Genomic DNA, 21836 nt, shown 5'->3' on the forward strand with positions numbered 1-21836 from the left:
TATGTATTTGGTTGTGTTGTGTGTATTTGCAGCGTAATTATGTATTTGGTTGTGTTGTGGTATTTGCAGCGTGTTTATGTATTTGGTTGTGTTGTGTGTATTTGCAGCGTGTTTATGTATTTGGTTGTGTTGTGTGTATTTGCAGCGTGTTTATGTATTTGGTTGTGTTGTGTGTATTTGCAGCGTGTTTATGTATTTGGTTGTGTTGTGTGTATTTGCAGCGTGTTTATGTATTTGGTTGTGTTGTGTGTATTTGCAGCGTGTTTATGTATTTGGTTGTGTTGTGTGTATTTGCAGCGTGTTTATGTATTTGGTTGTGTTGTGTGTATTTGCAGCGTGTTTATGTATTTGGTTGTGTTGTGTGTATTTGCAGCGTGTTTATGTATTTGGTTGTGTTGTGTGTATTTGCAGCGTGTTTATGTATTTGGTTGTGTTGTGTGTATTTGCAGCGTGTTTATGTATTTGGTTGTGTTGTGGTATTTGCAGCGTGTTTATGTATTTGGTTGTGTTGTGGTATTTGCAGCGTGTTTATGTATTTGGTTGTGTTGTGGTATTTGCAGCGTGTTTATGTATTTGGTTGTGTTGTGTGTATTTGCAGTGTGTTTATGTATTTGGTTGTGTTGTGTGTATTTGCAGCGTGTTTATGTATTTGGTTGTGTTGTGTGTATTTGCAGTGTGTTTATGTATTTGGTTGTGTTGTGTGTATTTGCAGCGTGTTTATGTATTTGGTTGTGTTGTGGTATTTGCAGCGTGTTTATGTATTTGGTTGTGTTGTGTGTATTTGCAGCGTGTTTATGTATTTGGTTGTGTTGTGTGTATTTGCAGCGTGTTTATGTATTTGGTTGTGTTGTGTGTATTTGCAGCGTGTTTATGTATTTGGTTGTGTTGTGTGTATTTGCAGCGCGTTTGCTGAATGCTGCGCATGTGTTGTCAAATTAATATGAAGTTGTTTTCTTAATTTGCTTGTGTTTTGTCTATTTGCGTGTGTTTTCTTAAGTTGCAGGGCCCCTGTCGGCCACCGTAGTTACTTCTTCCAAAAAGTAACTAAATTAGTTATTCAGTTACAAATTATGAAAGTAACTAGTCACTTCAGAAAGTAACTATTACATTACTTTCAAGTACATTTTTAAATGCTCAAATGTGACCCCACCTCCACCTACCCCTCTTTAATGGAACTTAAAATACATGTGCATGTTCAATTATTTATGATAAATCTGAATATTATAATGAAATGGACACTTAATACAATACATTATTAACAGAAACAATGTACACAAATCTAAACTATTTTAATGTTGCTGTGGGACAAAGTGAGACTAGCCTCCAATCAAATGCCATGTATGTAGATATTATGTTTATATAGTGGATCGATACAAATAACACAACACCTCAACAGGCCACAACTGGGCAAAATTAAATTTTGCTTGTTAAGCACTATACCAAAAATAAATAACAAATATAAACTCTTTGTAGTGCAAATAACGTAAGTGTCCTGATCTTTATACTTGTGCGCTGGTGTGTGCGTCGAGCCGACGTGTGTGTATGTGTGTGTGGGGAGTAGGTGATAGAGCGAGGGAGAAGTGAGAGAGGGACGGCGATCAGCTTTCGAGTGAGTAGTGACTCTACAGTCATGTAGTGAGAGAAACAAAGTGTCTCCCCTGTTCTTTCTGACCACGGTGGAACATCTGTAGCAGGAAAAGTTAACCCTCTCCTTGATTTCATAACACCATACCTGTCTCTCTCTCGTTGACTGACTCGCTTGTGTTGTTTTTGTGTGTCCGACTATGCGTGCTTTCGAACACATGCCCATGCCTGAACATTGGCTCCAAAAAAAACACCCTCTCCAAAGTCTAAGGGCGTTTTCACACCTGAAAGTCTGAACCAAAGTCCGGGCCAAGGTTCATGTTTTTGTTACATTGTATACATTTGATCCGGTAAGTTTTGGTTTCACACTGCAGTTATGCAAGCGTACTAAAGATCTATACGTGACAAAACTACGTCCTGCCATCATCACATACGTGAGCTGCGTCTCCTGATACTGATAATTGATTGGTCTGTAGACGGACTTCCCCGTCCTCTCGTATCCTCTCTCTGTGTCAGAGTTTTTTCAACTGACTGCTGCTCTCCCCTACTGCCGTGGCTCTTTTTGTTTTGTTGTGATGTTGAGAAGACACGGGAACTTTCTTTCTGCATCATTTATTCAGAGACAAACGGAAACATACACTGTACATTTCCTACCACTTAAACAATAGCAAATAAACTGCTGATGTATTCTCTGCTCTGATAGCCGACAGCTGTCTGCTCTGAGCGCTGACACCGTCACTCTCTCTCTCATGTAGCCTACACACTAAGCACCGAGCTATTCCTTAAAGGAGATCCCCCGATATTGTAACACAAGGAGAGCCTGCCAGAGCTTCTTGTATTTGGTCCGAAAGTCCGAACCATCCAAAAAATGCTTTCACACTATAAACGAACCGGACCGAGACCACCTCTTTTTATCGGACCAAACTTTGGTCTTTTGATCCGGAACATGGTCCGGGGGAGGTTTCACACCTGTAATTTTGGTTTGGATCAAACTGAAAAGTCCGGACCAAATGAGGTAGGTGTGAAAACACCCTAAAACAAACACCACAGCCCCAAACATCACTTTGATGGATAACACCCTTTTCTCTGCTACTCACATAAAAAAACATCACCTGGACTACTTTATTCCACCTCCGCAACATTTCCAGGCTCTGCCCATTTCTGATTCTATCCTGCACTGGAGTTTTGGTCCATGCATTCATCATATCTCAGATTGACTTGAAAAATGCTTTTCTCTCCGACCTTTCCTCCAAACTACTCAACAGGCTCCAAATCATTCAGGACTCGGCTGTCTGGATCATTACCCGCACCAAATCATCCAACGGCACTGGCTCCCTGTCTAAAACCTGAGCGACTACAAGAACCTATCTCTCTGACCTCCTCCAGGGGTACTCCGGCTCCCTGCGATCATCCTTAGCTGGTCTTCTGACCATCCCCACCTCACGCCTCAGCACATGGGTGCTAGGGCTTACAGCTGCACTGCTCCCAGGCTCTGTAACTCCCTGCCCCCACACATTTAGCAGGCTGACACCATAACAACATTAAAATCCCACCTCAAAACTCACTTGTTCAAACTGGCCTACTCGTTGTTACACCCACCCTCTCTGTCCGATTCCCTTTAGCCTCACAATGTTAATGTTTTTTTATCTCATCTCTCCTACACATCTGCTCACCCTACATCTCTTGTTTTGTGATTGTCTGTAGTGGTGCCTTTTCATGTTTCAATGTTTTTACCTATACAGATGGGTGTCCTGAAAGGCGCCCTAAAATAAATTGCATTCTAATTATTATTATTATTATTTTTATTAGACTGATCATGCTACTGTATGTTCAGGGAGAAACTTCTTTTATGTAGCTCTGATACCCTTTTGGAATAGTTCAAGTCTATGGCAACTTATTTCAGAGCAGGATTTTCCCTTACACAACTTCTCTCATTTTTGATAGTGTTTTTTTCATGCACATAATTGTGTGCAAACAGTTACAGTGGCATTGATTTACCAGCATCTCCTTGGCTTGAAGATAACGGGGAAGGCAAGAGAAAGACTGATGGAAACAAAAGTAGTCCAAGCACCATGCCCACAAGAGCTGCCATTGTTCTTTATTATGAACGATTTCAGGCAGGGGAAATGTTTTACAACAACGGAGTGTCCTTGGAAAACTCAGACAGAACATGAATGGAGGTTTTGTCATCATCTTTGACAAAGGACCAGTACTACCTGTACAGAGGAGGCTATGCTTCCAATTTATCCGAGGTCAAACACAGACCGGCCAAAATGTAACATTTTGAGGCAAGCATGACTCCAAAAAGCACCCCCCACCCCCAAAGAAAAGTAAAAATGTGCTGAAGTCACCTTGAATAAATATTGAGGGAGTGAAATTTCCTGCCACCATTTGCCATATGCTGTAAATTACATTAAATATAGGTTGTTTAATGCATATACCTCTCCCTATTCATCCTGTTTGAAGTGTCCTTTCACTAGCCAGGATCTCTTCTCATCTCCAGTACCTGTGAATTATACAAGATGATGCGTTCGCCATTAATTTTATGAGTCCAATGTAGTCGCTAGTAATCCCATTATAACATGTCTGTTAGTACAATAGCCAGATATGGCTTGAATAAGGGAAACCTTTCTTTGCCTCAAAGGTAGGCTGTCTTCCAAATTACTTCTTCAGAAGTTAAAAGGCCCGCTGCCTAATCAGTCTATTATACCAAGCTAATAGATGACCAGTAATTGCAACTAATAACTTATTACTCATCTACACAAATATTCTAATAGCTTGTATTTAGAAGCCATTTTTTTTCAATGGACATAGTAAGATGGAGGGGGGTCCTATTCACAAGCCAGACAGTCAGCAACACAAAGAAATACTCCCACAAAGGAAGCTGAGAAAGCAACCTGTAGCATGTTTTTTTCTTCTATTAGCTGGATTAATATCTAACCTTATTCATGGAGATGTGAAACCTCAGCTTCGTCTTCATCTCCAGAGCTGTCTAGCAGCAGGGCTTTGTTTGGTACCGCAGGCCCCTTTTAAGAGAGAGAGATGGTGCAGGGAATTATAGATGATGTCCTCTATCCTCTCCCCCTGCTAGCCTGCTAGGCCTCAGACACAGAGCTCAGTGGGGACCAGAGAGGTAGACACACTGTACATGATTCGGGCTACAGCAGCCATTGTAGTCCTGACAGGGCTCACAGGTGGAAATGCATTCAGTCACAGCCAGGCGGTGACAAATTACCCACGAGACAAAATAATAAAGCCTAGTGTGCCGTACATGGCGCTCATATTTGTTTTGTTACCGTATCTGTTGTGATGGGAAAATGTAAATTTTTCATGATCTATAAAATGCACAAAATTAAGATAACAATAAATTTGTATACACATGCTGAGCATCAACAGCGCTAGGCAAGTTCATTTTTTTTTTATTAAATGTCATTACATATTACAAACTTACTTAATAATCACTTTGCTTTTGTTACTCAGCCCAGCTCCAAGGTGATTTGGTTTCACAAGCCGTCAGTCTACGTTTTGGAGTTATTTACAGATCGTCGACAGCTAGCTTAATGTTATAGCCCCATGAAGTGACTGCACATAGTTCTCCAGAAATTCATGGTGAAGTCACAGGGCTCGTACAACCTCAAACTCTAAACCTATGTGCTGGTCTGAGTCAAAAAGTCCAGGGCCATTTTTCATTTGCAGTCCCACCATGGTCTCCTCATTGTAGCCACCCCTAACATCCTGTCTGTGTGCCAAGCTAACACATGCCAGGCCACCCCGTCAACTGAACAAGCTGACCCCCAAACTGTCGGAGTAACAAGACATTAGTGGGATTAGTAATGTAAACTACTGAGTCTTCTTTTTAATCCTTTACACTTGTAACTAAATAAAAGAATCACATTACTGAAACGCCTAGTTCACACTACACGACTGGTCAGATCGCTGTGCTGTTTACACAACACAACTTGCTGTCTTGCATGTGGAGTCTCGAAGTTGTTGTGGTATTCATTCTATACAACCGCTCACAGGGGGGGTCACACACTTCAACTTCCTCTTTCACCAGGTGGAATCCCTGATGGGTATTTTTCGACTTCAAATTACTTTTTGTCACGAAAACACATGCGAGAAGTGACACGGGAAATGGCGTAATACCACTACACACACACACACACACACACACACACACACACACACACACACACACACACACACACAGCCACAGGATTTTTGTTCAAGCAATTTGTGAAACTTTTCTTGTTTCCACATTTACTATTTATAGCCTTTTTCACCGACGAGCCAGATCTCCAAAAACTGTTGGAGTTGTTGACTGTTTCAGCATTTAGTGTGAACTAGGCACAAATATTACTAAGCAGCGCGTTAAACTGCTATACTGAGCATCAGTTCCTTTTTTATTAAAAGTTGCATGTTTAACAAATATGTCATGGTCTACAAATATACTTTGGACTGAATCTACATTTGGGAGGAAGCATCACTAACAAATATGTTTATTGACTGCAGTTCATTGAGGATTGAATGGGCAAAGTACAATAGCGGTAGTTAAAGGGGCAGGACACACAAAAACCCACTGGGAGTATACAGCCCCCACTGATCAATGACCTCATCCAGAGTCAGTTTCTTTTTCAAAGGCGGCGAGACCAAAGAGCACTGAAGCCTTTTCAGCCCTGCAGATAACAAACCAACACCAGACACCCAATAAAGAGACTTCCACTTCATTTAAAAGCAATTAATATTCTTGGCCGGCCGGCGTGATCCCTTTGGTGTGGCAGGTCTGTACACGCCCCCTGCACTGTAATGGAGTTGACTGGTTAACTTTGAGTCTGTGGCCACAGTGTTGGCTGCCTGGGTGAGAGCACTGATGCACAGTGGGACACAGTGTTTAGATCAGAGTGAATGGACCTGTCTCACAGCCCACTGCACCCCAAAAGAGCCTCCTCTTCACCATCTCTTTCTCTATGCGTGTCTCGCTCTTACCATCTTTCTCTGTGCCTTACCCGTCTTCTTTCTCTCTTCCACGTTCTCTCAGAGTCTATCTTGGCTTTTGTTTCCTTTTTTTCTCCTATTCTTTCTCGTTTTAGGTCTCTTCTTCAGTCTGTATGAATTGGCTTTCAAAAGGAGCAAGGGTTTAAATAGTTAGCCTTTGTAATGTTTGGTAATGATTGTCCCCTGAGGATGCGAAAGAGAAAAGGGAAAAGATATTTTGTTCCTTTAGGCACACACACCCTTACCCACAACACAAGGTTATTATAGTCAAATAGTTAGGTGATGGAGTTCACATATTTTAAATATAATTAATTGAAGTACTGTGTGCCATACATTTACTTTCCTTACTTACTTATTGCATTTAAATATAGGGCAGAAATACAACAATACAATTCATGACAGCCTCGTGGACCATTGGATGTTTCATATCAATAATTCTGACTTATTGTCTGACAAGTGTCTTCAATTTGACTATTCGCTCCAAGCTGCTGCTTGAATGAAAACCTGGACCTCTCCCAGTTGAGTAGCCGAGAAAAACACAGTCTAGATTGACATGGCAATGACACCATGAGTGAAAGTCACAACACGGTAAAAACACTGAAAAGAAAATGAGAATAAACTAAAGTCAGAGTGGAGTCAAGTGGTGCTTTGAGCTAAATGCTAATGGCTGCATGCTAACATGCTCACAATGACAAGGCTAACATTCTGATGTATACTGTTTACCATGTTGACCATCTTGTTGTTTAGCCTGTTGGACAAATTGACATTGTGATTTAATGATAGATGAAAAGTTAGGGCATCACTGAAGTGATTGCAATTTATTCTGAGGGGGACATGGAAGTCTGTAGTTGTCAAGACATTTTACTAAAAGTCTAAAACGTCAATCTCATGGTGGTGCCAGAGAAACGGTCAGGGGATCATCAAAGTCAAATTCATCCTCTGGGGTTCATGAATGTCTAAAAATCCATGGCAATAAAACAAAACGTCAATATATTTCAGTCTGGACCAAAGTGGTGGACCAACCAATATGCCTTCCTATAAGCCTAATCTCTAGCGTGGCTCAATAGGAGAATCAAGGTGGAAACCTATGGAGTCTCAGGGAGAACATGTAAATATAAGCTAGCAATAGTGACCTATACCGCTTGCTGTAATTGAGAACTTCATAAAATGAAAAACAAAGCATAGCTGAGGGTTTTGTTGCCGTTGCTCGCCTGCTGTGTGTATATTTAGAAGAACGTTAAGTTAAACCATCACTAAGTTTATGCATAAAGTGATCAGGTTGCACCATTGAAACAATTTAATGAATTTAATGAATGTCTTACTGTAGTTGGAAACATATCTTAGTCAAATATTAAAAATCAGTCCTGAGTGATCACAAGTAAACAGCTCTAGGAACGTGGGGTCACACAGTGGTAGTAGTAAAATGTGTTTCCAAATGCATCTTGACTTCCTCGCTCTATATGCAAATGAACACGTACATCATTTCAGTTTACATATAGGCTGGTTGTGTGTGTGTGTGTGTGTGTGTGTGTGTGTGTGTGTGTGTGTGTGTGTGTGTGTGTGTGTGTGTGTGTGTGTGTGTAAAATTCAGTTCTTACTCTCACATAAATCATACAAAAGCGCTGCCTACAGTCATTTTAAAAAAATCTATACAGTAATCTATTGGCTATCCTGGCTGTTAATGACCTACATGTAAAAAGTGTAAATTGCTGTGTGTTACAGGTACACCAATGGCCAATGGGCGTTCAATCATTTTGCAACAATGCCACCCAGAATTTGCAAGCAAGCAGGAATGCAGAAAGACACTAATCACTGCCTCCGCAGCACCACGATTCAGAAACTATCCGATGCAGGTCTTGAAACAAGAGAGATCATTGCCAAAAGTGGCCACGAGTGCGAAACCTCTCTCCAGAACTATTGCCAACCGAAACTTGATGAGCGCAGTTAGCGGAGCAATAACCTTGCCACGACAAGCAATACACCTCCATCAAACAAGAAATGCAAGCATACAAGCAGTTTTGAAAGTCATCCTACTGACGTTGGACAGTTTTTCAGTGGCTGCACAATCAATGGCAACATACAAATTAATGTAAATAAATAGCCAGATATGTATTCAATATAACACTAGCCTGTGATGCAAAAAGAAATATGGTAGCTGCTAGGCTATGTTCCATAGCAACCACCTCAGCATCCAGCCCAGGAGAGACTATTTTTTTGTTTAAATTGTTTTTTTAATTAATAAAAATATGTTTAAATTGTAACGTGACTTTCATGTTGCCGTACTTGATATTTTATAAAAGCAATAGCTCTCTTCAGTCCATGGTATGTTGTGATTACATCACAGTTAAGTGACGTTGTTAGTGTTTCACACTTTTCTGATTGAAATAACAAAGGTGGATTTTTTTTTTTCATGGTTTTCAATTTAGACCCAACAGCAAAACTAATGCGAAATGAAACAAAGATAGACTGTTGTGTTGAGTGTTTGCTGTGCATAAAAGTGACATTTTGATTACTTCTACAGTGATTTACTTTCTTTAATGTAAACGGAGCACACATACGCTACACGCTACATACGCAACAACACAGCAGCAAATTTCCTTGGGGATTATGGAGAAAGGTTTGGCTACAGAGAGTCCAGCAAGTTGGATGGTAATGACCAGTGCATTAGCAGTCGCCTGGTTGTTTAGTAGGCTGAGGGTAATGAGGAAATCAATGAACCACATTCAACACATCTTTAGCCACAGACACAACTAAAAGAGCTTTTTTTTTTTTTTTTAGCAGTACAGCTAATTCATTCTCAGTACTGGTAACATCTTCCTAACAGTCCCGTATCAAACACATGACACGGAATAACTCAAGTCTGAATGCACTGGTTGAGTCACAACTTAACAATGTCAACAAGGATGGTAAGTTGATCAGTTAACTGTTATTCCCTTTTGACTGGCATAAGCAGCCTGTCAATAGTAGCTTGTAGCAGCCTGCAGGCTTCAATTAAATCCAACTTTTAACCCGCCAGTCAGTCGATCAGAGCTAGACCTGCTATACTTTTACTGCCTCACACTTTCTCTCACTCTGCTCCACATCCAATTTTCTGTAATCTGTGTCCCGTGGGTTTACTGCCACGGCAGCCTGGGTGTATTAATTCCAATGAGAGAATTGAATGTAAACACAGATTATGACCCATTCTTTCGCCCCATAGTCACCAAAGTAAATATTGGACCCATTTTTCACAAGCCACATATCTCCCGAACATTCTGACACTAAAATGGCATTTTTCAGACAGACAAATCAGGAGAAATTTTACTTCTTTCGAGACCTGTTTCTGACTCAGCAACAAACTCTCACGAGATCTGGCAACACAGAGAAGCTATCAGCAACTAACCTTCACAAACGGCGTAACAAAACTAATTGTCGTTGTGCTAAATATGGCTTTTTCAGGTGTGTAAATATCTAATATCTAATGTATGCAAATAGAAGTTTTCCACCATCCACATGATGTTCACTACACATTCAAACGAGGCCACGCCCATTTAGGAGACAGGAAGTGTGTACCGTTTCATACCATTGATTGCAGCTTGTAATGCACTATCTTTAGTTATAGAACAGCTTTGGCAGTTTTTAATTTAGCTAACTGTCTCTTAGCTTACCTTAACTTAGCTTAGCTTAGCTTAGTTTAGTTTAGTGTAAAGACTAGAAGCAGGGGAAACAGCTAGCCTGGAGAGTGGTATCAATCTTATCATTGCCATGAAATTATGTGTTGTGTGCTGTTTGTGGTTTCCATCATCTTAATGTGGGTTTATGCTTGTTGTTTGCTCATGTTTGTTGATGTATTTCTTTGTTTTTCTTTATTTTTTGGCGTCATATCACATGATCAACGATAGAATGAGACAGAAACATTGAGTGAGAGTGGAATGACATGAGATTAAGGTCTTAATTTGGTCATAGTCAGGCCATTTCGTCCATCATTCAAGTTAAGCACATGCTTCTTCTGAATGTGAATTTGGTGTATTGTTTTTGTGCTTTTGTGAGCATATTGTTTTTTTGGTGTGTCTGCCAGCGGGCAAGGCACCACTTCACATCCACTTTGTCAGATGTCCATCATTGCCAAGAGGTCCACATGTGTACCTTGGATGGATTCTTCACTGAGATACTGAATGTACCAATCCTGTCTGATTTAGCCATAATATCAGTGTATTTACTTTATACAGTCTGTGTGTTAATGTGTGGGCTTGAATGTAACTTAGACATGAATAGACTCCAGAGCTCACAGACCTGACTGCTTGATGTGAGGGACCAAAACAATAGGGGTTATAGTTTTCAGAAACCTGCACAAATGAAAATTCATCCTCATTATTCATGACATCAAACAGGGCTGGGGCCCGAAGCGGGCTCATTTGCAGCTGAATGTGGGAGGCAGTGGAGACAGTGGCCTGTTTAGCATGTGTTTGTGTTGCAGAGATGGTGGAGGGATGGAGGAGGCGAGGGTACCAGTGAGCCACAGCTGGTGTGCCACAGTCTCAACCTTCTACCTGCTCCAATCACAACTGACAGGCTGGGCCACAACCAGGGACTAATAGTCCTGCTGTTACCATAGTCAAGGCCGTGGACTCGGCCTCGCTACCTTACTGTCTGCTTGTTTGTCAATCTGAGCCTGAGTTGTCAGCTGGTCTTTCGAGCCTATCTGCTCACCTGTCTGCCTTAGCGAGAATGACTACAAATTCCAGCAGGGGCGGAGCGGAAGGGGAGGGGGGGGGGGGGTCGCACCTGGGGCTCCATCGCCGAAGGTTTTCTTAAAAGCCTCGAGCCTTACAGGGTTTTAAAATTACTTAAACGTAGTGTTCAGTTACTGGGGGAATACTGCCATTCATTCTGTGAACTCTACTCCAGCATAGTATAAGAAAAATAGGATTCAAGATTAGTAATGCTGTCGCCAAACTCCTATCCTACCTATGTTATGTAGCCTAACTTAAAAATAATAAAACCAGACATGTTTTGTCCCTTTTTAGGTGGCAGGAGTGAAAATCAGTCAACATTTGTTCTGTCCTGGTTTTAAAGTGATGACAGTTGGAGAACATGTAGATACCAAAAATTATGGGCTCTATGGCATGATTTTTTTTCTTGGCATCTATTATATGTTTCCCAAATGATGTACAGATTTTCAATTTTTTTCTAATGGCTTGAAAAATAGTGCGTATAGCTGCAGTAAATGGAGGAAATATCTCCCCCCAGACCCTTGGTTGGCTGAATTCCAGTACATGGTGTTCCCTTGGTATAATGCAGGGTTGTGTCCTCCCTAATTTGTCCCTAAATTAAAGCCAGTTCCTCTTACCTTTACGCTACAGGCAGTGAAGTGCAGATGTCCAGCTGTCCATCTTTCCGATTACAACTTGTGTCCTTCCCTACCTCCCTGTAAAACTCCCTACAGTTGTGTCTATCCATGTCAACATGCATTAGGGTGTCTTTTTATAGTCCTCCATGCTTTTTGTACTTGTATGTGTGTGTCTCTGCAGCGCTGTGAAACCAGCTGTGTATGTTCACTCTACCTGGTTTACCTGCTCCAGGAGAGCAGGCTGCCAGCAGCAGCCCCATCACTTCAAATCCACTCTGTCAATCCCCCATCACTGCCAGGAGGTCTGCATGTCAGACACTGGGTGTACAGCTGGGTCATTTTAACTTGAAGGTGGTGCGGTTTGTGTGCATATATGTGCTCGTGGAGCCATTTGTTCCATCTCTTTCAAGCTCCCTCTGACCAGATGTGCATGTTGACTCTACCTGTGTTCATCTCCTGGTCTACCTGCTCCAGGAGAGCAGGCTGCCAGCAGCGGAGCAGTCACTCCACATCAGCTCTGTCAAACCGAAAACAGGCTGAGAAACTGAGACAAGCATTCGCTGCCTCCCTGTCAAAGACATGTTTTTATTTTACCAACTGCGCTTCAACTGAAATATTCAGCTGTGTAGCAAATCTTGCGCTGCATGCTAAGAAAAGAATGTTTTCTCCTGTACATGTTAGTCAATACAGGACTTGGACTGTGGCTTTGAAATAAAAACAGGTAATTACATTATGTTTTCTAGTTCTTTTTTCTCTCCTCCTTGTCCGCCATTGTGAGAAAAACAGGTGCTGCAGTAGACTGAAAAAAACATTATGATTAGTACAAGGACTAATCAATATATGTCCTTGCTGATGGCAGATATTGTACACTCTAACCAGTGGCTCAGTCCTTGGGGCTTTTAGATGTCTGTCCTGCCATGTATTTACAAGCCTTCATCTAGTGTCTCGGCTCAAATAACGGACTTGACGGCTCTGTCTAGAAGTTACACAGTTTTTATCATATCAAATCCAATTTCTGATTCTACTTTTTGGCATTTATTTTACTTTAGCCATTAAATACGATTTACACTCATTAAAGGTGCTCTAAGTGATGTTGGGTGACGTCACTTCTTGTTGACGTTCGAAGTATTGTCAAACACAACGGAGACTAGCTCGCCCCTCCCTCCTCCTCATCCAGTCCCCTCCCCCTCCCTTCCGTGCTTCCTGAAACATGAATGAATCATGAACGCATTGTGGAAGTAGCCTACGTGCTAACACTGCTGCGGTGAGGGCTCAACCAACTCCTTCTTGACGGTTATTGTCTGGAACACTGTTTGTTATGTTTGGTGGTGCAGGTTGGCGCAGTTTGTTTTTGTTGGCGTTTGTGGAGCCTGGGTGGTCTACAGAGACCGCAGTTTTTTACAGTGTGTTCAGGGGACAGCTAGCGGATAGTGTGACCAAAAATGTTGTTCCCTAAAAAACGTGTGACATCGCTTAGAGCACCTTTAGTTACCTCTCTAAAGACCCAATCCCAATGTTTCTTTACAATCACTTCCGGGTAGAAAAACCCCTGCGTCCCATACATACAATTTAAAGCTATAGTGCGTAGTTTCTGTCGCCCTCATGAGGAATTCTAAGTAATGACAACACCACTGTTGTTGCATCCACATGACGCAAGCCTTCCGTATCGTGCACCGCCCCCACCCCTCCTCCACAGTTGCCTGTTGCCACGGAGGACACGGAGGATTATAAAAACATGATTGACTCTTCAGAAAAGTTAATTATCTTCACTCAAGTTTCTGCGTGTGAAAGTCGCCGGACGACATCATGTTCTAAACATAGCCATGCTGAGAAATCCAGAGAGAGTTGTGTGGAGCTGATAGTCTTAATTAGCTTTGTAGCAACTCATTTGGTAATGGCTTGAATGTATCGGACGTTTTTCATTAATATCAAAAAGTTACGCAATAAAGCTTTAAAGGTGCTGAGCAAACAGGGGGCGAGGAACAACTAGATATACTCTCATTTCATCCATCTAAAATGCATGTTTAATGTTTTCATATGTCAAAACGTTCACTTACATTCGCTTGGAGACCTAATTTTCCTGTTGGGCCACAGACTGAAGAAAATTATTGTTAATAATAATGATACCCTCAGCAACCACAGGTATCGCTATATATCAAGCACAACTGTAATCTTATGATTATTAACTTTAAATACATGTTGGTTTTTTTTAAATACTCTGCTTGGAATAATAATTTGTGTCTATTATGGTTGATTGCCCTTGTTAAAAAATCTCAAAAGTACATCTAAAATCTAGAATCCTATAAATATGAAAATAATTCTCATTTCAAAAGTTTAACTGCTAGACGCAAGGTGTCTCCTACTTCACTAAAAGGGAGTTCTCAGTGAATGTGCATTGGAGGTCACACTTGTGTAAGTTGCATAATAGGACCATGATTGGCTCCAAACTATTACAAAAAGTCAATTGTTATTCAATTGAGATTTAAGGTGAGCTTTATCTTATGAGCTAAATCTTCCCTTTATGAAAACAGTCCTCTACGGTCAAACTCTTCACATACATCATACTGCACAGTGAAGCTCCAACGTCCAAGTCAAGTAACAATAAGCAAACACATGTCTGGCTAGAGGAGGACTTTAAGTTCAGTGTTAATCCATTTTTTGAACTGCCTCCAATTTTCTGCAGGAGAATGTGTTTGATCACAGCACACACTGATGTACTGAATATTCCTGTAATGATGATTTTGGCATACATTCATTCATCGTAACATTTGATACCCCTATATTTAAAGGGTTGGTTCATCCAAATTACTAATATTAAAAACGTATTATTTCACTCTTGTTTTAGTTGTATTTGCCCAGGGTTTAAGATACCTGTTTGTCAATGATGCTTGCAACATTAAAATGACATTTAAAAAAATCAAACCAATAGCCATCAATCAGCTGAAATCAATAGCAGTGTGTATTTTCAGTAACTCTGTGAACAGCTTTCATCAGTTGAAAGTTCAGTAGTTCAAAATTGGTTACAACAAGTCAAGGCAACAAGGACAGTGATTTTTAGGTATTTTGTCATTTCTATGAGGACCAAAGACAAAATTCAATTTACTTTCATTGTATTGGAGTGACAGCAGACATCTCAGCAACCAGTATTTCAAAACCTGGACAGACAAAAACTCCACATGACTAGATGCTATTACTTGTATGGGAACGTGTTTTCCTGTAATTTGGGTGACCTGATCCTTTAATGTGGTTACATTCGCTGAACTAAATTGGTTTTGGTTTAATTGAGAGACTGACCATGTGACAGTCTTCCTGAAGCTCTGCACATTTGGCATAAAGACCTTAAACACACTTAAGATCACATGAAATTGTGTGTGTGTGAGAGTGAGAGTGTGTGCACTGGTCAATCGGTCTGTGTGTGTTGAGTGGGAAGAGAGAAGGAAAGTTATTGCACCTGTCAAATGATGAGCTGCCTGTGATTTGAAGAAGAATTTCTAGCTGCCTTCACTATTCTACAAGAAACAGGTCAGCCTTGAGATTTCTCAGCTACATGTTTTTGTTGTTGGTAGTGACAGAAGACTAAAGGACTCTTCAACATCCTGCGAGCGATTTGAACCTTTTCAGTGGAAACAACAACACAATGACTCCAAATTTTCTCTATTTTTAATCATTTGTGACAGAATCTTAATTTAGCATTTTAGCATTTGTGTAAGCATGGCATATTAACATTTTGTCACAGTCGGGTGAAATGAATGAATTGAATTTTTGTAGCTGTTTAACTCAGACGAAGTCAGACGGAGTCAGATGAAATCGCCTCGTCACTGTTTGAATATTTGTAAAAACTCACAGACAGACGCAGAAGTGACTAATAGCATTAATTTATGACAAGAAATAAAAAGAGGAACTATGGAGATACGAGGATCAGCCTATCAGAAGTAAGGGTGTTCATGTGAAGTGCCAGTATAGTACTGGCTGAGTACTGGCCCATTTCAGGCACTGGTTGAATGACAGACTTGAAACAATGTGAACTCATTCTTTAAAGCATGGTAAATAGCTGTTTTATTCAAATCCATGTCTTAAATGGATTTAGTCTCTTCCCTGACAGGAACCATACAGAAGTGTATCACACCGTGTACGGGAGGGAGATATTTCTGGCTGCATTGTGTGTAATTTGTCAGTCATCAGTGCTCCCAGTGTCAAGGAGAAGATCCCAGTGTCAATGGACATGCACAGTATGAAGGTTTTCTGCCTCATGAGCCATTCTCCATCAGGCTCCAGGTCTGGCTATGGCTCTCATTGTAAAAAGGGCATGGTTCAATTAAAGGGTGTATTGCTGTGTAGCATTGTGACACGCTGACTCTTCAGCAGCTTAACCCGAAAGAAAGGCTATCCTGTTGGCTGGCATTGCAGAGAATCCCTCTAAGATTTTATGGAATGGAGACATTTCTAATACGCTCGTATCCACACACACACACACACACACACACACACACACACACACACACACACACAGATGCCTGGGGGTTTATAGCTGCAATACTAACTTTGTTTAACCTCCTTTTTATCACATCAGAAGCGGCTGAATAGAGGCTAAATGATTTCACACCACAACAACAGTCAGTGGGAGAGCAAAAGAAAAGATAAAGGTACTTCCTCTGATTTCTGCATCTCATTTGAATTCACAAATGAGAATTTCCATATTCTTTTTTTTTTTTTTTTTTTTGTCTCCAGTCTCATTCAACCATTTAAACCAGCTAAATGTGGTATTCATACTGAGATTACAAACACTATCTAAGATACCGGCTGTCAGGTTTTTTTTTTTTGTTTTTTCACCATCAACTATATTTGTTGAATAATTCAACAAGAGATTTTCTTCAGAACCTCACCTCCGCAAGACTCCTCTGAACACTTTCAGTTGAACCCATTCTTCTATCAAACATTTCCTTTTCAGCTTTACAGTGTTCAGCCCATGGGCGATTTTAGACCCTTTTTAGGGGTGCTCAAGCACCCCTGAATTTCGTCTCATCCCCCCTCTATTTTCTTAATCAATTTTTGTGTCTTAAGTTAGAGCTTGCGAACATGTCTGTTAGTGACAGAGGATAAACAATTACAGGTTCAAAGGGCTTGAAACAGGTTTAATATCCTGTGTGTCTGTAGCCGATGCTATCCACCTGTAACCCCGTCAAGGAAAGGGTTAACAGAAATGTAGTTTGGGACTATGGGAGGAGGTTGTGCCAGACTTTCACCTTTGGCTGAGTCTCTGTAATCTGTCAGAGGGAGAACAGGAGTTTGTGAAGTTTAACTTTGGTAGTCCCCGGAGAAGAAGTTGGTCATTTATAGGCGCAGATTAGAACCCACATTGAAACGTAAGCAACTAAAATTGGTGAATGTTAGAACATTGTGTCAAGCTGGTCGTTATTACTGTGACTTATAAAGTGTCCGGTTTAGTTAAAAACGTTAGTTAACGTTGTTGTTCAGTAGCTAGCTCATTCACATCTCAGAATGATTCTAGAATCACCCCTGGTTCAGCCTTTACAGTGAATGCAGTGAATAGCATATTTAGTAGCAAAAACTCTTGAGTGAAGTATCCGCTGTCTTGATCATGTCTTATACTTTGCTTGGTCAGTCAAAGCAAGCGGCTGAAAAGGATTCCTGTGATCAAGGATACCCACATCAGGCTTTAGAAGAGACTAAATCGTAGCCTGGAAACAAGTCGGCCTCTGTGTGGTGGTTGAAGTCTGGTTTTGGATCAAATTCTAGGCTGGGAGTCAAACTCTCTCAATCAAACTCTTTTTCCCCCAATGTTCCCACTAATGAACGGCACTAATTGATTGAAAACGCTGGTGGGAGGGGATGAGCGAGCAGGGTGTTATAGTGTGAGAGAGTGAAAGGGGGTTTGAACACAAACAGAGCCTGGACTCAGTCCAGACTGATGTGGGGGGCCCACAGCACAGAGCCCTGAGTATGGGATATAATACAGGGTACAGTGAACACAGGGGAGCAGACACATAAAGGGACAGACAGCTCCGAGCCTCTGTAGCCGCCCGCTGCCCTGCTGAGAGTGAAAACACTTTGGAGTTAATTACAATCATTCCTGCGGGTTGAATCATGGCGTGCATTTGTGGCCGATCATAATGAGAATACATGTTTGGTACACTTTCTGGGGAAAGATTGTATGTGCATCACACTGGCCTTTTCTTCTTCTTCTTTTTTCCTAAACTGGCAATATGCAAAGGAATAATTCTGAGCCACCAAGAAAATAAATGCATCACTTTACATTCAACTGCAAAGAACTTCTTCTTCTTTTAGAGAATTTCTTCCCACCAAGCAAACACTGAAATGGGAAGATTGAGTTCCCTGTGGTACAATCTTATTTGATCGCGTTGATCTGCAACCTCATTCCTTCAAACACTACCCATGCAAAAAGGAGGCGGCAGCTTTTATTTTAGCACCTTAAAACTTGGTGCCTTAATAATTCAGAAATAATCCAGATCAGGGACTTTATGGTCAAATGGGACAGGGGGAATGTAGCAGTGGTGGAATGTAACTTAATACATTTACTCAAGTTCTGGATTTAACTTCAACATTTTGCTAATCATTAGCTAACTCATTCATTTAACAGTAGCTACCATTCTGTTTACCAGTAACTGATCATTATTGCTTGAATCAGTCAATCAGTAACTAATCATTAAGTAACCATTCGTTCCTCATTCGTTCCTCAGTAACTACCTACATGTTTGTGTACCTTATTGTAAAGTGTTACCCAATTTGCTAATATTTAAATTGCCCATATTATGAAAAAATCATCATCGATTTGGGGTGTTATTTTTGTGTCTCTGGTGCTTCCACACGCATACAAACTTGGAAGAAAATAAACATCCATGCTGTTTAGAGTGAGATACGGTTTCTGAACGTGTCCTGCCTTCAGTCTCTGGGTGAGCTGGTCAAAAAATAGACGTAGAAAATCTGCACGGCTTTCTACGTCACTAGCCAAAACGAGCTGGCTAACCGCAACCGTTAGCATGCTAACGCTAGCATGCTACCTCGTTCTCAATGGCAAAGCACTGCTACAACACACACAAGTTCACCATAATCTTTTGCACCCTCGTTTAGAATAAGTCTCCCGGCTAACCTTGTAACTGACCGAAGTTGGAGAAACAGCTTTCTTTTACTGTCTATGGAGAGAGCGGTGCAGTACAACAACAATATGGTGTTTTTTGAAAATTAAACCATGTAAACCTATTCTGGTACAACCTTAAAATACAATTATGAACCTGAAAATGAGCATAATATGGGAGCTTTAAGCTTTAAATCTTTTAACAGAGGTGGTGGTGATGGTGCAGTGGATATGACACATTCCTTTGGTGTGGGAGACATGGATTCCATTCCCACTGCGATACAATGTGTCCCTGAGCAAGACACTTAACCCCTAGATGCTCCAGAGGCGTGCAACCTCTGACATATACAGCAATTGTAAGTCGCTTTGGATAAGAGGGTCAGCTAATGACATGTAATGTAAAACAGAGTACTTTTACATTGCAGTATTGTTACTTTTATTTAGCCTATAAAAGCATCTGAATACTTTCTTCTCTGGGTAAATATATTATTATTGCTATTATTATTATTAGTAGTATTATTAGTAGTAGTAGTAGTAGTAGTAGTAGTAGTAGTAGTATTGGAAGAAGAAAAAGAACAATATTTGAATATTTGTAAAAACCCACAGACAGATGCAGAGGTGACTAATAGCATTGATTTATATAAAAAAAATAAAAAGAGGAACTATGGAGATATGAGGATCAGCCTATCAGAAGTAAGGGTGTTCATGTGAAGTGCCAGTATAGTACTGGCTGAGTACTGGCCCATTTCAGGCACTGGTTGAATGACAGACTTGAAACAATGTGAACTCATTCTTTAAAGCATGGTAAATAGCTGTTTTATTCAAATCCATGTCTTAAATGGATTTAGTCTCTTCCCTGACAGGAACCATACAGAAGTGTATCACACCATGTACGGGAGGGAGATATTTCTGGCTCCATTGTGTGTAATTTGTCAGTCATCAGTGCTCCCAGTGTCAAGGAGAAGATCCCAGTGTCAATGGACATGCACAGTATGAAGGTTTTCTGCCTCATGAGCCATTCTCCATCAGGCTCCAGGTCTGGCTATGGCTCTCATTGTAAAAAGGGCATGGTTCAATTAAAGTGTGTATTGCTGTGTAGCATTGTGACACGCTGACTCTTCAGCAGCTTAACCCGAAAGAAAGGCTATCCTGTTAACAGAGTACTTTTACATTGCAGTATTGTTGCTTTTACTTAGCCTATAAAAGCATCTGAATACTTTCTTCTCTCGGTAAAAATATTATTATTATTATTATTATTATTATTATTATTAATATTAGTAGTAGTAGTAGTAGTAGTAATGGAAGAATCAAAAGAACAACAACAAGAAGAAATAGAAAAAACAGACGAACAAGAAACAGGAGATGAAGAAAAAGAAAAGACATATCTGGCTCTTCCAGCGTCGCTGGCCCCACCAGCCGTGCGTTAATGACAGCAACAGGCCCGACGGACCGAGCCTCGGTGCGGATTGATAACGGTGGTTGGTGTGCAGCTTCTAGTCCGCTCCATCTGAATAACGAGCTTCTAGCAGTCTGTGTCCCACAACCCTCAACACCAAACTTCATGAATATGACAGTAGGACATCGTGGAGTTGTCCACGGACAACGCCGTTCACCGGGGGATTTTAAACATGTCACGGAAACAATAAAAAAAAAGAAATCCTTCAACAACTTTTTCTTGATATTTAAATTAAATTTATTCAAAAACCAACGACGTAATGGACACAGGAGTAAACATTGTGCTCCTAGACAATATCACTTATAAACAAACGTATACAACACTTCTCCACTGAAATGTGAAATATCATACTTTACACTTCTTTACATAGGCTATAACTGCAACCAATACAGTTTTCTTTCTCTAGAAATAGTTCCTTAAATAAACGGGGCTCTGCTGCTGCTGGCTGCTCTTCTAACAACAGCGGGCCTCGGCAGGAAAGTGCAAATGTAAGTACAGTGTGTTACTCAGTGAGGCGCAGGGAATCCGAGATCTTTAATGGAGTGATGAAAATAAGTTGGATTATAATAAATCATTATGCATCTGTTTTGTTGAAATCAAATGCCCATTGTTGTTTTTAAAGTGCAACTGATAGTTCAGAAGGGAACGTGAGAATGATGCAATTTTTTCCACAATAAAAATAAAACAAAATAGAAAAGAATCATATTCTTTTACAGCTCATAATTTCCCAGAATGCGTCCGTATCCAGTGTGATGGAATTTAGGGCTCTTTTAATTTTTTTTTTTATGCCTTTAGGTAAATAAACCCATAGATCCTTTCTCAGCGGGAGACACATTACAAAAGACAGCCGTTACCTTTTTTTTACACTGCAAAAAATATATATCTAACTTAAGTCATTTAGTGTCATATTCAGCCCTAACTGTTTATTTTCTTAAAGCGACTGAAAATGTCTGGAAGTGATGTTGGATCATTGTTATTGTTTTGTGTGCAGGTGCTGTGATGGTTCTGTAGAATTGTCAGTGTTTTAGACGCAGTAGATAAAGAAAGATTTGCCATTTGCAAAAGAAATCTGAAATCAGTGATGGCCATGTGTATTTGAAACAAACGATAATGTCTGCAACACCCCTGGCTTTTTGCATGGTTAAGAAAGCGTGCCCGAACCCAAAGGTCACATGGTGTAGGCAGAGCAGAACAATATGTGTCCATGAGCAAGCCAAAGAACATTTTACTTGCCCGATTACTGTGACTAACGACTAAATATAGGCTAGGATAATTATTTTTTTCTCTCGAATAAGTCACGATGAAACACCAAACAAAAAAAAGAAGTCCCCTTTGAATCCAAAAGTAATACTTCAACT

Source organism: Sander vitreus, chromosome 6 (genome assembly GCF_031162955.1).
Source record: "Sander vitreus isolate 19-12246 chromosome 6, sanVit1, whole genome shotgun sequence".
NCBI classification, from domain to species: Eukaryota; Metazoa; Chordata; class Actinopteri; order Perciformes; family Percidae; genus Sander; species Sander vitreus.